Genomic DNA, 13,288 nt, shown 5'->3' on the forward strand with positions numbered 1-13,288 from the left:
TATTACCCATGAAACAGCAACAACAGTGAAGAAAAGTAATACTCTTACTTACCCTTTGTTTACTTTGGCCCCTCAGCTGACATTATCTCTCCTCAACCGAATCCACTGACTCCCTTTCAATGCTTCTACCGCCCATGAATTCCCAACTCTCCCAATAATGATAAAGATGATCATGCTATAAATCCTCTACATCCTCTACTTCTACCGGACAAACCCTAGCTTTCCATCCTCGCTCTTCAGTTTCTGCTGCCAAGTCTGCATATCTCAGCTTTTTCCTTTCATAAGCCTCCTCCACTGAATCCTCCCGAGGCACGGTATTCTATAAAATAAACTAACCGCTGACTAACAAGACCATAATACTAGGTCAGATATTGAATTTGCTCCACATTGTATCCCATTAACCTTTGAAATACACAAGTCACAACATGGAAATAGTACAGTTTCGGAGTTGTTGGGAAGTGCATTTCGTTACTTTTGACAAAGTCATTGTGCTAAGCTAGCTAGCGCACTGTGGGTCTCTCTCTCTGTACCGCACTCACAGAGATGAGAAGGTAGCACTCTGCTACTAAGGAATCGACCTTGCCTATACTACTACCCACTATGCTAATATGTCTATACTACTGTGCACTCAAGACTGTAGCACTCAAGTTCAGTACTGTTTGACAAACAATGTTACTTACCCTTAGCATAGAGTTGTAGCCTTCCTGCTGACTTGTTGTACAGAACAGTTGCTTTGGATAAAAGCGTCAAGCTAAGTGACTAAATGTAAATTCTAAGGTGTATATATCCCTTTAAACGCTTGATACTGTAAAAGTACATACCAACTGACCTCACGATTACAAATCCCTGATTTTTTTTATTTTTCAAGTTCAAGGTGGTGGTCATCAGACAGAGGTGAAGCCATCAGCAGGATGAGGTGAGAGAGAGAGAGAGAGAGAGAGAGAGAGAGAGAGAGAGAGAGAGAGAGAGAGAGAGAGAATGAGAGCCAGCGAGCCAATGAGGCGCCTCCAAGTATGCCCTTAATCCCCCGGAGAGGCGCGAGTCTCCGGCACTGAAACGCCTCGTAGCCGCCTCCATCACCCCGTCTCACCCTGGGAGAGTGCGCTGCGCTGGGATTAAGGGCCAGGGGTGTTGGGTGTCTCTGCCAGAACGTGATGGTGGGGTCAGGCCACGGGCCAGCATGTCCAACTATCAGGTATCAAAGGGGAACCGGGAATTGTGTATATATGCCTCAGGAATGGGGGGGGGGTGTATATAAATGAGGTAGACCAGGCATTTTCTGACTCGATCTCTGTCCCAAGGACTCAAGGAGTCGGACGGTTTAAAAGATCAGCGTGACTTATAGTTCTGCTTTCCTCCACGCCAGCAGCTTCTAAGGTTGAGGTACTTCTGAGATTTTAGTTCCTTTTTTAGTTCCTTCCATTTCAAACCTTTATTTAAACTCAAAAGACAACTGAGGTTTCCCTCATTTACAGTCACGTCGAGTGTACAGAAATAAGCTATAGTACAAAAGGCATATAAAATCACACAGCATATAAAATCATAACAATAAGACAACAAGGCGAGACAAAAGTAAGGAAAACAAATCAATTAAAACATGTATAACTTGAATGACAAAGGTTGGAGATCAAGGTTTAAAACTCTGCAACAGAGGGGAGAATCTCAAGCTTGTTGACTTTTGGAGTTCATTCCATGAGCTTAAGGACCAGCCATGCAGTCACTAGAACGGGTTCCATAGGTTCCAAAATTCCATTCCAATAAGGAGGTAGCAGCTTACCAATAAGGACCTTAAGAATGAACACATACCAGTGTTTGTTGCGCCTCTCCATCAGCGGGGACCAACCCACCTTCTCATAAAGGACACAGTCCACAAAATGTAACCTTTATTTAACCAGGCAGGTCAATTAAGAACAAATTCTTATTTACAAAGATGGCCTGGCAAGAGGATAAAAGGGCCTCTCGGAGGGTAACAGGGATAGGGGACAATAAAATAAAAAATTTAATAAATTAGAGACATAATAATAAACATACATGACAGAGGTATGGGAAATAATTTAAACACAAACCGAACAAACAACCAAATAAAATTACAAGGTATGTAATACATGAAGCAGACAAATGACCCTGGGTGCAGTTGCAGGTGTGTGTAAACAACTCTGCGATAGAGTCCTTAACACTTTGATCGCCAGGGTTAAATTCATAATTTACCATCCCTCGCCAGCCCTATTTAACATGGAGAAGTTCCCCTTCTTTGCAGGGCTATAACTTTTTAAATTGTATTGCTAAATTGACATTACTATGGCCCATTCAACGTCCTATATCTATTGTTCAGGGTGTATCAACGTTATACTTTTTCATTCACATATTCATACTAAAATACGGTCTAAAGTATAAGTATGTTTTTATCGTTTTCTGCAGCTTTCTCCAGAACTTGATTTATAGCCCCAAATGCATTATATTGATGATGAAATACGGTTTGATAGGAATCTGTGCGAGATAAAAAAATGTCAACTGGACGTGCTTCTAGGAGTTACTAAGTATGATCTGATGTTGACCAGATGGGCGGGGGGTCGTTTATAATTCCGTGGCCAACGTTATATCATTCATCTAGTGTGGGTGATATGATCATCAGAGCAGTTTATATCGAACACGTTAAAAAATAACGCTGAATCTTACCGTATCTTCCTCGCGCCATTGGACGATGAGCGTGGAACTGAAATATTCCTATTATGGGATGTAGAAATATCCGATCCATTTCCAGGTTGTATAATAGTATATACGTCCAAATCATGTTGTTTATCGAGTTATTTGCAACCGATCGATGTCCAGTGTGTCAAGATGGAGTCCCGCTAACGATAGCGAGTGCCCGGACGAAATATGGGTGAGCACCACTTCATCCGCATCACTTCCTGTTTGGGCGATCCGCCGATCGGCCATCAGATGGCGCTCTTGAACCGTTGGAGAGTTGAGAGGGGCTCAACAGTACATATCATGTCTCCGGGGGAGAAATATGATTTCGATCACAGATTTTTGAAATATTGATATCAAAGACGCTGCCCAGCGTCTTCGGCGATTAAAGTGTTAAAAGTAGTGAGAGGGATCAATTTGTCCATCTCGTTCCAACTGCTGGGAGCAGCAAAAAAACACAATACAGTACAACGAATGTGTTTGTGCAGCACCTAAAATAACAATAACTACAGACACACACTACCATACATACATTAGTGTACCCATCACTATCACACCACACATTCATGTACATGCCTGGTATGGAAACAGCACGGCACAGGACAAGAAGGCCCTACAGAGAGTGGTGCGCTACTATGTTACCTGTTTATTGCACAATGTTGTTTTATTGGATTCTATTATATGTTTATTGCACAATGTTGTTTTATTGGATTCTATTATATGTTGTTACTTGCACATCGTTGCGGGCAAGACCACCCGCATTTCATTGTATACTTGTATGCCGTGACAAATAAAACTCTTGACTTGACTTGACTTGATGTAAACATTAAAAAGGTTTAAAAAAATAAAAAATACAAAAAATAAGCATCACAGTAGAAAATAAATATTGCACATCGGCGGAAAATATTGCACCTTAGAGAATAGACGATGCCTAATGAAAATGAGAGAATTTGAAAATGAGTACAAAATAGACAATAATCATAAAGAGACAACATGCATTCTTCATACGTTATCACAATTGACCTGTTAATGACTTCTGTTCAGTGAATGGTGCTGTGGTCCTTTGCCGAGCCAGCCCCCTTCCTCTGCCCCCCTGCCCCCAGCCCCCCTGCCCCCTGCGCCCCTGCCCCCAGCCCCCCTGCCCCCTGCGCCCCTGCCCCCCCCCCCCCCCTTCTTTTGTTCCGACTCCTCGTTTCTTCATTAACTGTCGTCGCTGTCGGCTCACGAGGGGACCCGGTCCGCTCGGCAAACAGACCCGAGACGACGTCCTGGTCCTCCGCAGGGTGGGGGGTCCGACTGAACCAGGGCTCCCTGGGACCTCAGCGGGCCCCCCCCCCCCCCCGATAACAGAGCCGTGTTTGGGCCCCTGGGGAGAGAGAAGACGCCAGGCAAACACGCCGCGAATGGCGCTGGTGTTTACTCCCCCCCCCCCCCCCCCCCCGCGGGCTTCATTTACTGGGGGATCGGCGGTGCCGTCTTCCAGCGGCGCCATGGCAACGGAGCGCCTCATCAACGGGAGGGGGGGGGGGACTTTCTCATGATGTCATCGTGCCGCGCTGATTGGTGGGATGTTGGGAAGAGATGAAGCCCGTGGTCCTGGTGGACCTGCACAGTGGTGTTCTGTTACACACAGGCGCGGTCCCCCGCCCACGCCCACACACACACACACACACACACACACACACACACACACACACACACACACACACACACACACACACACACACTCTGGATGTGAGGCCAGGCCTTGGTACCGAGGGGGCTCAGTGCAGCCAGGGGGAGTGTGCTCTGGGCGGGTGCAGAGGGATCAGGTTCTCTTGCTGCCAGAGTCTTGTTTGACCAGTCCTGTCTCATCAGAGGCCTCGTCTCTCTCCTCCTGGTTCCTCTCTCCTCTCTCCTGGTTCCTCTCTCCTGGTTCCTCTCTCCTGGTTCCTCTCTCCTGGTTCCTCTCTCCTGGATCCTCTCTCCTGGATCCTCTCTCCTGGTTCCTCTCTCCTGGATCCTCTCTCCTGGTTCCTCTCTCCTGGATCCTCTCTCCTGGTTCCTCTCTCCTCTCTCCTCTCTCCTGGTTCCTCTCTCCTGGATCCTCTCTCCTGGATCCTCTCTCCTGGTTCCTCTCTCCTGGATCCTCTCTCCTCTCTCCTGGTTCCTCCCTCCTGGTTCCTCTCTACTGGATCCTCTCTCCTGGATCCTCTCTCCTGGTTCCTCTCTACTGGATCTTCTCTCCTGGATCCTCTCTCCTGGATCCTCTCTCCTGGTTCCTCCCTCCTGGTTCCTCTCTCCTGGTTCCTCTCTCCTGGTTCCTCTCTCCTGGTTCCTCTCTCCTGGATCCTCTCTACTGGATCCTCTCTCCTGGATCCTCTCTCCTGGATCCTCTCTCCTGGTTCCTCCCTCCTGGTTCCTCTCTACTGGATCCTCTCTCCTGGATCCTCTCTCCTGGTTCCTCTCTCCTGGTTCCTCTCTCCTGGATCCTCTCTCCTGGTTCCTCTCTCCTGGTTCCTCTCTCCTGGTTCCTCTCTCCTGGATCCTCTCTCCTCTCTCCTGGATCCTCTCTCCTGGTTCCTCTCTCCTGGATCCTCTCTCCTGGATCCTCTCTCCTGGTTCCTCTCTCCTGGTTCCTCTCTCCTGGATCCTCTCTCCTGGTTCCTCTCTCCTGGTTCCTCTCTCCTCTCTCCTGGTTCCTCTCTCCTCTCTCCTGGTTCCTCTATCCTGGTTCCTCTCTCCTGGTTCCTCTCTCCTGGTTCATCTCTCCTGGATCCTCTCTCCTCTCTCCTCTCTCTCCTGGTTCCTTTCTCCTGGTTCCTCTCTCCTAGATCCTCTCTCCTGGTTCCTCTCTCCTCTCTCCTCTCTCCTCTCTCCTGGTTCCTCTCTCCTGGTTCCTCTCTCCTGGTTCCTCTCTCCTAGATCCTCTCTCCTGGTTCCTCTCTCCTCTCTCCTCTCTCTCCTAGATCCTCTCTCCTGGTTCCTCTCTCCTCTCTCCTCTCTCCTCTCTCCTGGTTCCTCTCTCCTCTCTCCTCTCTCCTGGTTCCTCTCTCCTGGTTCCTCTCTCCTGGTTCCTCTCTCCTCTCTCCTCTCTCCTCTCTCCTGGTTCCTCTCTCCTCTCTCCTGGTTCCTCTCTCCTCTCTCCTCTCTCCTGGTTCCTCTCTCCCGGTTCCTCTCTCCTGGTTCCTCTCTCCTCTCTCCTGGATCCTCTCTCCTGGTTCCTCTCTCCTGGTTCTTCTTTCCTGGTTCCTCTCTCCTGGTTCCTCTCTCCTGGTTCCTCTCTCCTGGTTCCTCTCTCCTCTCTCCTGGATCCTCTCTCCTGGTTCCTCTTTCCTGGTTCCTCTCTCCTGGTTCCTCTCTCCTGGTTCCTCTCTCCTGGTTCCTCTCTCCTCTCTCCTGGATCCTCTCTCCTGGTTCCTCTTTCCTGGTTCCTCTCTCCTGGTTCCTCTCTCCTGGTTCCTCTCTCCTGGTTCCTCTCTCCTGGTTCCTCTCTCCTGGTTCCTCTCTCCTGGTTCCTCTCTCCTGGATCCTCTCTCCTGGATCCTCTCTCCTGGTTCCTCTTTCCTGGTTCCTCTCTCCTGGTTCCTCTCTCCTGGTTCCTCTCTCCTGGTTCCTCTCTCCTCTCTCCTGGATCCTCTCTCCTGGTTCCTCTCTCCTGGTTCCTCTCTCCTGGTTCCTCTCTCCTGGATCCTCTCTCCTGGTTCCTCTCTCCTGGATCCTCTCTCCTGGTTCCTCTCTCCTCTCTCCTGGTTCCTCTCTCCTGGTTCCTCTCTCCTGGTTCCTCTTTCCTGGTTCCTCTCTCCTGGTTCCTCTCTCCTGGTTCCTCTCTCCTGGTTCCTCTCTCCTGGATCCTCTCTCCTGGTTCCTCTCTCCTGGTTCCTCTCTCCTGGTTCCTCTCTCCTGGATCCTCTCTCCTGGATCCTCTCTCCTGGTTCCTCTTTCCTGGTTCCTCTCTCCTGGTTCCTCTCTCCTGGTTCCTCTCTCCTGGTTCCTCTCTCCTCTCTCCTGGATCCTCTCTCCTGGTTCCTCTCTCCTGGTTCCTCTCTCCTGGTTCCTCTCTCCTGGTTCCTCTCTCCTGGATCCTCTCTCCTGGTTCCTCTCTCCTGGATCCTCTCTCCTGGTTCCTCTCTCCTCTCTCCTGGTTCCTCTCTCCTGGTTCCTCTCTCCTCTCTCCTCTCTCCTGGATCCTCTCTCCTCTCTCCTCTCTCCTGGATCCTCTCTCCTGGTTCCTCTCTCCTCTCTCCTCTCTCCTGGATCCTCTCTCCTGGTTCCTCTCTCCTGGTTCCTCTCTCCTCTCTCCTCTCTCCTCTCTCCTCTCTCCTCTCTCCTGGATCCTCTCTCCTGGTTCCTCTCTCCTCTCTCCTCTCTCCTGGATCCTCTCTCCTGGTTCCTCTCTCCTGGTTCCTCTCTCCTGGTTCCTCTCTCCTCTCTCCTCTCTCCTGGTTCCTCTCTCCTCTCTCCTCTCTCCTGGATCCTCTCTCCTCTCTCCTCTCTCCTGGATCCTCTCTCCTGGTTCCTCTCTCCTCTCTCCTCTCCCGTCCTCCTCCACTGTGTCATCCATCCAAGTGACTCAGACGATCAGCAGTGTGCATGAACGAGCACATTGGACATTAATCACAATAACAATAGCCCCGCCTCCCCCCCCCCCCCCCCCCCACTATAGCTCTCTTCACTTCATCTCAGCTTTTTCAATGGACGTGTTGTCGCACGCTCTATACACCCTGTCACGCATCAACACATCCTCGCCCTGTGATTGGCCGCCACCTGGTCTCCCCCTCCCACTCTCGGCCTCCTCCTCCCCCTCCTCTGCTCTCAGGCTCGTCAGGGTCAGGCCTGGGATGTTTGAACATCCCAATGGGCACCAGCGGTGTGGCTTTGCCTCGCCTCCATGGCAACCGGGCCAACCCCCCCCCCACCACACCTCCGCCCCCATTCCCCTTCGACCCCTGACCCGGGTCGAGGCCTTGAGGAGGAAGAGAGCGAGGGGCAAAATGAGTCGCTGTCTAAAAATCCGAAGTCATTAGAATCAGGGGTAGACGAGGGGCGTGCCCTCTTGCCTCGAAGAGAAGCGCACATCTTCGGGGGCATTGTGGGGCCGACAATGACCCTCAGCTGTGGCGGGACGATGATGGATGGTCGGGATTGAACGTGTGACGCTGGATGAATGCGGGGATGAGGGGATAATGGATGGCGTGATGGACAGGTAGGAAGTAAGGACAGGAAGCGGGTTTTGTTCACACAGGAGCGGATGTTAGTTGTTTGCTTTCTGGACGGACGATGATGGATAGATTCCTGGGGGTGGGGAGATCGGGGGGGGGGGGGGGGGGGGGGGCATGGTGAACATCCCATTGATATTTTCTTTTTTATGTACAATAATGATGTATATATATATTTATTTATTTATTTATTCTTACCATATATATATCGATCCACATCTGTCTGTACATAATCCTTTTTACATATCTGTAGATACTATATCTATATCTGTACATATCCCTCACTTACTCTCACTAGTTACGCTGCTGGCCAGTATGACTTACTACCATAGTGTCTTTATACCTGTATCACTGTACATATTAATACTACAACTCTGTACATATTAATACTACAACTCTGTACAACTCTGTACATGGGATGGGGATGAAGCCATTGTGGACAAAGTACTTCACTTTGTCCATCAACATCAATATCAAGATCAACATCAATATCAAGATCAACATCAATATCAAGATCAATATCAATATCAATATCCAGCTGAATGTTAAATGGCTATAAAATGGTAAATGGCTGCATTTATATAGCTCTTTACTATTTGTTCCTCATATTTTACCCATTCACTCACACATTCACACACCGACGGTGGAGGCAACCATGCGAGGTGCCGACCTCCTCACCGGGAGCAGTTAGGGGTTAAGTGTCTTGCTCAAGGACACTTCGACACGCAGCCCGGGAGGAGCGGGAATCGAACCGGGAACCTCCGGATTACCAGACAACTGCTCTACCTCCCGAGCCACTGTCGCCCCGCGGATATTAAAATAATATTTCAATGGCCATCAATTATTATTATGGCCATACAATTTAAAAAAAACGGGTAGCTCAAATCGAGCAATCCGATTGGCTCACAGCCGTGGTATATCAGACAATATACCACAGCTATGGCATCTAATTCCTTTTGCACAGAATCTCTCTGAAAACCAGAGCAAATGTATTACCAGTTTGGAAAGTACAGACAGCGTGCGGCGGCCGCCTTATCGTAGTGTGAGTCATACTGACACTTGGAATTCCTTATGAAACCCCGCTGTCCAGACCCGGGTAATAAATTGCTCTGTTTATTACCACAGTTTGGCCAGGTTGGATAGTACGGGCGCCATGTTGTGGCCTGGCCATCTTATCGTAGTGAATCATAAGCCTCGATGGAACTCCTTTTGAAACCTCTCTGTCCAAACTCTGGTAAATATACAAATAGCTCTGCTGAGAACAGGCCAGCCGGCTACAACGAGAGAGGATCCAGGCTTCTGCTCCGCGTAATTAAAGACGCACCTGTCCAGCGAAGAGGAGGGCTAACGTAACTGAACACTGCTTCAACAAACTGCACAATTAATGGTGATATCCATAATAGAGATATACAGACAGACAGACAGACAGACAGACACGACAGACAGACAGACAGACAGACAGACAGACAGACAGACAGACAGACAGACAGACAGACAGACAGACAGACAGATACATACATACATACATAGATCTATCTACCTACTTATATATATATCCACATCTGTCTGTAAATACCTGCATATAATCGTTTTTTTATATATCAGTAGATACTATATGTCAGGGGTGCCCAACCCGTGGCTCGCGAGCCGCATGTGGCTCTTTGCCCGTCAATGTGTGGCTCTTCCATCCATAAAAAAAAATTATAATAATAAAAAAAATAAAAGAAAATGTATGTCACTCATTCCATAAGGATGCAGAATAAACATTTACAGATTCTTTTTTAAATGGTCCATTTGCATGTTCTTGGTATCTGAATTTAGGGACATCTATGGATCTCAGGGAATGTATTCCCAGTGTCAGAAATATTGGGTCTCATTCTCCAAGGACTTACGACAAAAAGGGCTTTCTCTTAGGGCTATTTGAGACCTTTTCGGGACGATTTTGGGATTCACCAACTGTCCCAATAAAACATATATAATTAATATTATATTATAATATATTGTCTATATTCATGTCTTGCCCGAAAAGGTCTCAAATGGCCCTAAGAGAAAGCCCTTTTTGTCGTAAGTCCGTTGGCTTGAGTAAATTGTAATGAACCAAAGGAGAATATCAATTCTATTTACTGTGAATAACACCATGCTAAAATTTACCAGACCTGAACAATCTAAGCAAATGAATAAAGGGAAGATGATTAAACAGAAGGTTTTGTAGATACAGTACTGAATTCTGCCATCTTTTTTATAATGTAAATTTCTCCACCATTTTCCATCATATTGCAACACAGTTTTTTGCTAGACGTTCACAGAAAGGTAGATAAACTAACTGCGTTCTGATTTATGGCAATATCGTTCAGGTTTGTGGGAGATAATCCCAAAAAATTTGAGAAATAAAAAAGTAAATCCAGAAGTCAGATGATTGACAGGGGCTGGCGTGAGCTGGGTAGGGTAGTTTTTCGAAATTTGAAACCCCTGAGTCTTCCTTCAAAAGACTACACTCACTTTTGGCTGCTCCACTTCCTCCTGTCAATATGCGCCGGTTTCCGACTCAATGCCCTGAGATTTCTATAATCTTATATTTCACTAATAACAGTTAAAATCATTGGTAAACAAACATAATGCTGAAAATATACACTTTTACTGTATATTTCGGGCTTAAGAGGTTAACCCATGTGAGGCCCAAATAAAAAATTAGCAACTTCAGAGGCCAGAGGGTGGGACATATAAACACATTTACTATCCAATAGCATTTTGAGGCTGAACAACAGGACCAATTGACTATACATGTGCTTAAAGATTTTTTAAATAAACATTTACAGAAATCTTTTTTTCTAAAAGTGATTTTGTAATTTTGCAACCGTGGGTCTCACAGGGTACTTTTAACCCTGTGAGGCCCAAATAAAAAAGACATTAGCAACTTCAGAGGCCAGAGGGTGAGACCTATAAACACAGGAAGGGTGCCGTGACTGAAAAAAAGGTTGAGAAACGCTGGTATATGGTGTGGCTCTTTGTGGTACCACGGTAATTTTTGTGGTTCTTAGTATCTGACTGGTTGGCCATCCCTGCTATCTGTACATATCCCTTACCTACGCTGCTGGCCAGTTTGACTTACTACCATAGTGTCTTTATACCTGTATCACTGTACATATCAATACTACAACACTGTGTACATACATCTGATTCATATTAATTTATATATCTGATGCCCAGTTTAATCACCTGTACATTGTATATCACTAATTTCACTTTACTGTTACATTTGCACGCTGGTTGGGTGCCAAACCTCTTTTCGTTGTACTGTACTTGTGCTGTATGATGACAATACATTTGAATCTAATCTAATGGTCAACCTTTTTGCCAGAGAGGCTCCAGCAGAGGCATTTTCAACACCGCGATCGCAACTTTAAATGGCAACTCGACCCGACAACAGCGGTCTAATTCAGGAGAGTATTAGAGGAATCCGCGGGGCGCTCTCTCACACCGCATCTCCCACATAGCACAGCGCAGCACACACCCCTGTGTCATGCAACATAAACACACGAGACACACACCCCAATGTCATGCAACGTAAACACACACACACACACACATGTATAGATGTAGCAGTACTGTCTATCTGTATGTCATGTATGTCATATATGTCCTGATGAATTGAAAATGGGGGACCCTGATGTAAACAAGACGAAAGTCTTTCTCTGGTCTGCATCTCTTAACAATTGTGTGTATTGAGCTGTACTGTACTGTACCCATTCTGCAATCTGTTAATAAAGTTTTCAATCAATCAATCAATCAACACACACACACACTGGAGCACCGTCCAGTTCCACCCCCGTACCCCCTCTTTATCGTCCGACTGTGTGCTGCTATGCTCAAAAAACTGATTCCAAATGATTTATGGGTTTCTGAGTATAGCGTGTAGAGCACGGCGGTAGGAGAATATCTATAGAAAATCATTAGTGGCTATAGACAACAGTTAGCGAGTGGACAAGTGTTTGAGACAGCTGGATGGTCCGCTGGTGGAAGAATGGCTGAGCCAAGGGAAAGCAGAGCTGTAGGGGGTGGGGGGGGGTCACACACATACACCCGCACACACACGCACACACATGTATGTAGGGGTGCCACATTTTACCCATAGCTTGGCACAGTTGACAGTATGTGACCCTGAGTGAGAGTTCAGGAGCCACTTATGTTGTCAGGGCGGTGCCGCGAGCCTCGGGGAGGTCACAGAAGGTCACCGCCTCCTGACCCCGCTGATCGAGATAGAGGATGCAATTAAGCAACGCAAACAAGTAAAAGAGAAAATAAAAAAATAAAGAAAGCAGGGGGACCAATTACAACTGTGTCCGTGAGTCTGTGACGGTAAACACACCTGTCAACGACAGGAAGCAAAAGGAAAAAAAAGGCATTTTAAGACAACTCATGGGAAACACATCTAATGTGACTACAATTCAAATGACTATCCCCCAAATTACTTTAGTCTGTTTCACCCTTTTGCAACACGGTTACTCAAGTATCTTCTGAGTGGGCCTCAAGAAGCTCCTTGAGAAAGATGTTGTGGTGTTTGTTATGATCCAACACTGGAGAGTCACCTCCAGTTATCACGAGATAAAACGTGTTATGTGCAATAAGCCCAAATCGTTCTGGTTGATCCCCTGGGGGGGGGGGGGGGGGTCGTTTTAACTCAAAACTGTGATCGTGTTTGTCAAGCATGTTTTTTTACGTCCGGTAAAACACAAAACTGTGAACGTTAAAAAAACATATTTCAGGTTCGGTAAAATAGACATAGAATGTACCTTACCTTAGCCAGAAGGTATTCCAAGAAGAATAATTCCAAGTGATCGCATCGCCATCGCGATTACCAGTGTATATGTCTATACACGTTTCGATGGAAAATATGCTTCGGCAACGGAATTTTGAGGCGATCGATGTGAATCTCTGTTCAAGCAGGAGGAGCCCTTACCAAAAAAGATATTAAGGAAAACATGTATCCACGCCAAGCCATTCCAGTTCAAAGGTAGGCGATACTGCCACCTGGTGATATTTGATCGGCATTGCAATTCCAACGTATACAAACGAGCCAGGGATGGCTAGAATGATCCGGATGATCATTTAGAACGAGGATCAGAGGAAAAAGTAAGGATCTGATTTGATCAAAGGATCAAAACCCGACTATACTCGGGTATGGCGCTCAACCGCTGGCGAGATAACCCGACATGGCGCTGAATGTGTTAAGCATCAGACAAAAAACTGGGCCATTTTTGTTTTTGATGAGTCTGGTCTCTTTTGAAAGGTAACATTCTGAAGTTGCTAAGTCAATAAAGATCTGCTAATGTATTAGAGAAACAGAGGTTTGAACACACTGAAGTAAAAGTTGTGTGTACTCACATTTCTGTTTAGTGGTTGCC

The sequence above is a fragment of the Notolepis coatsorum genome (assembly GCF_963971535.1).
Source record: "Notolepis coatsorum genome assembly, chromosome: 14".
Taxonomy (NCBI): domain Eukaryota; kingdom Metazoa; phylum Chordata; class Actinopteri; order Aulopiformes; family Paralepididae; genus Notolepis; species Notolepis coatsorum.